Source organism: Dreissena polymorpha, chromosome 2 (genome assembly GCF_020536995.1).
Source record: "Dreissena polymorpha isolate Duluth1 chromosome 2, UMN_Dpol_1.0, whole genome shotgun sequence".
Lineage (NCBI taxonomy): Eukaryota > Metazoa > Mollusca > Bivalvia > Myida > Dreissenidae > Dreissena > Dreissena polymorpha.
The window spans coordinates 96,296,151-96,299,789 of NC_068356.1; the positions used below are offsets into that span (position 1 = coordinate 96,296,151).

At 33.1% G+C, this 3,639-nt stretch overlaps 1 non-coding gene across 1 annotated transcript; it reads left to right on the forward strand.

Moving 5' to 3' along the window:
- Positions 1–1,930: 1,930 nt before the first annotated feature.
- On the forward strand, positions 1,931–2,012 carry Trnas-gga (transfer RNA serine (anticodon GGA)). The gene has a single exon. It is a non-coding gene; the product is annotated as a tRNA-Ser (tRNA).
- The last annotated feature ends 1,627 nt before the right edge of the window (positions 2,013–3,639 follow it).

A 3,639-nucleotide genomic window follows, 5' to 3' on the forward strand; every position in this document is an offset into this window, starting at 1 on the left:
TGTTTAGCAGGCCTCGAAAAGCATTTTGTCTTCGGCATATAAGATATAACTTGAGGTCTTTAATAGTGAATAAGGCGTAGATATATGTGTGTATGTGTCCCATTTTTTTAAATATTCCATTCGTACCAAGTGCGTGCGGGGAATATCTGTTCATACAAGCATCTGAAGTTAGTAATTTGTTCTTCCGAAACGTTTGTAAGTAATCAGTTCATACCAATAGTCTGTAGTGGATATTGCGTTTATACCATGGGTCTGTAGTGAAAATTTCGCTGATGCAGTCGCCGTGGCTTAGTGGATATGGTGTCCGCCTAGCGATTGGGAGGTCACGTGTTTGATCACCACTGTGTTTTTCAGATCTTCCCCAAATACATCAAGTACTGGTTCTACCCAGGCTTAAGATTCCTTGTTAAGTCAAATCGCGTCGATGCACCAGACAAGCCTTTTAAATAATAGGGAAAAAAGAAGATACAACGCGTTTGTTGGGTAAATTCAAACATTAAATGTTTTTCTAATTAAAGATACAGTTTTAGTAAAGTAAACATCCTTTTTATTTGTGTACCAGTTTTGTCGGATCCGGTTAGCTCTAGAGGAAGAGCACAGGGCTGGCTATCATGAAGTATGAGTTCGAATATCAGCCCAGGCAAACAATTGTGTGTGGGGATTAGTTAAGTGATTATCACGACGGAATTTTGTTTTCAAGAATTACAGTTATCAGTTACTGTTATTTTTGCAATTAATACTAGTTTTACTTAACTTGCATGGAAAAGGGTATGAGTAGTGAAAAACCATATATATAGTGTATACGTCATATAATGAAAGAAACAAACAAACTTAAACACCTCAGACACAAAAAAGGCCTGGAGCTCGTCGAATTAAGTGCTCAATGTGTATTCTATTATATATTAATACACATATCTTTCACTTTTATTGATAGATCCTTTCTTAATAGACTCGACCGAAAGCAAGTACATAATTGGTGTAATAAATTATTTGTGGAACTGTTGAAACTCAAGTACAAAACACTCTCAGAAGTAATTACTTTATTTTCACGAGATGTTTGCGCTTACGGCTCAATTAGAAGCAAACCAGTAATTTAATGTTTATTTTTTCATTCCAATCAATCAACGTGAGCGTTATTAACATCTGGTCTGAGAATATATTTCATTCGTGTTTGCATTTCAACATTCATGAAACACATGCCTGCGAATTAGTTTAGGTTTCCTTGTAATATTGTGTATTACAGGTTATTGGAAACAAGTGTAAGATTAAGGTGCAGCGACAATGAATTAACGTTAGTTCTCATGATTAGTTCTATTGTGTAAGAATATAAACGGACGAATTATATCCTAGTGATCGGGTAAATGCCAAAGTCGCTTGAAGATGAGTCTATTACAATTATCAGACTTAAAAAACCTATGCTTTTCCCTTCTGCCTTTTGTAATAATGACCGTAACACGATAATTTGAAAATAAATTCAACCAACGGACAAGTTCAATATTTGGTGGGGATAAATGATAACTTATTCTTTCTGTTTACATTTATAGGCCCCCATGGTCAAACGGCAGAACGAAATGTGCGCTATAAAAGTGTGTTGAGGAAAGTTTTAACATTGCGGCGGTCTGACACATAAAACATATTCGTGAACATGTATTGACTATTTGTTAAATCGCAAATGTTTTCTTCACATTTTTGCAATTTCGTGCATAGTTCTAGTTTGAAGTCGACTATGGCGGATGTTGATGATTTTTTTTATTGATATAATGATATAAATTTTACATTTTTTAAAAGGGCATGTCGACGGTAAAAGTAGATATATATTTTCATTAAGGTAGCGCAACTTTAATGATTTCCCGCGATTTCTTCGAATATTGAAGAGCCTTTTTTACCTGTTTACTTATGGATATCTAATTTAAGCAGGTACTAATGTGCAGTTGTCGTGGCCGAGTGGTTAAGGCGATAGACTGGAAATTTCTTGGGATCTTCCCACGCAGGTTCAAATCCTTCCGACAACGCATACTTTTTGCGACGCGTTTTATTTCTTTTCCAACGTAATTTGATTTCATATAGAATATAAGCTATGTTTATTGTTTAAAAGTAGTCCAGTTTTCCAGCAATAACACACAAATTGCAATATCTACCTGTCTAAACCAAGCTTTGCATCGAAGTACAACATTTTCATATTTTCACTAGCACCATGCTCGAGAAAATATTGCAATTTTCTCACTTATCATTGAAATAAAAAATAAATAATGTTTCACATTCACTCAAAAAAAAAAATACCCTCTATTTATCTAACAGAAGGAAACTTCTTTATCATATCTGTAATTAATAGAAGCTTTTGTCATAGTAAATAGTACATAAATATTGACTTGAATTGTGAAAATTTTGCTACTTCAGCGTCTGTCGATATAGCATCTTCAGTTACAGTTAATAGAAAATGCTTGTATGCTAAAAATAATTACTTTGAATAGCTTAATAATACTGCTTTCATTCATACTCATTAGCTTAACATGAAATAAACAACGTTATGACTAAACTGGGTAATTTACTGCTGAAAATACGAATCATGCATGTTGCATTTTTATTTTTATTTCAAAAAGTAAACGGTAAATTTGTCTTTTTTTGGTATTTTTGCTGTTTATAGTGTATCTATAAAAGTTCAAAATATTACCTAAATGATACTGGTTTGAATTTTATGACACTTTGTTTTTTACCAACCCAATTTCTGCTTGGCTGAAACCACTTACATTTCATAGCGCTCTTCCATAGAAAACAATTTATTTAAAAAATGTTTGTGAAAGAATACTTATTTCATCTTGTTTAAACTTTAAACACCTTTACTGCATCTGTACACACCAACGTTATGCCCATATTTGGAAATCTGGATGAATTATGGAACTTTCATATACCTCAGGGGTACAAATAAACTAGACAAAAGCCGAGCGTGGGGGCGGTTTTGAAAAAAAAATTAAAGCATGGAAAGCCTACCTAAAAATTTGCATGTAGTTCAGTGAAATGATGCTGATTAAGAAAACAATACATTAGATTATATTTGGAAAGGTGTCCCTTACAGGTGCGCTACCTTAAAACGAGTATTTTGAAAATATTATTAAATGTTTTACAAACACATTCGTCTCGTTTCAATTGACAAGTATTAGAGTCTTTATTTACATTTCGAACAAGTCGTCGTGGGGACGCTTTTAGCGGGCTTGGAAAAATCAGTAGTAATAAAATATGCAATAATGAAGTATACACTGCGCACTATCTATATCGGGACTGCAGAACGGCAAAACTTCGATAGAAATTCACGAGTTCTGTAATCGTGAGTTTGAATCCCTCTGGAGGAAAAAACTGTGCGGAAAAAAATTCTTGCCTTGTATTTATATTATAATCTTAACATTACTATACTATTTGTAGTTAAAAAATATCAATCTGAAATAATGGAATATGCTCTGATACAATTGTCAACACATTAGTTATTTAGATGATATACCGTCGATATGTTCATTTATGACTTATTATTTTTCCATTCAACATGTATATCACATAATACAATTGATCGATTGTAAACATAATTACAAAGTGTATACTCTTTACATAAGATAATGATACCTTGGGTAGATTGACAAAAAGCTTGTT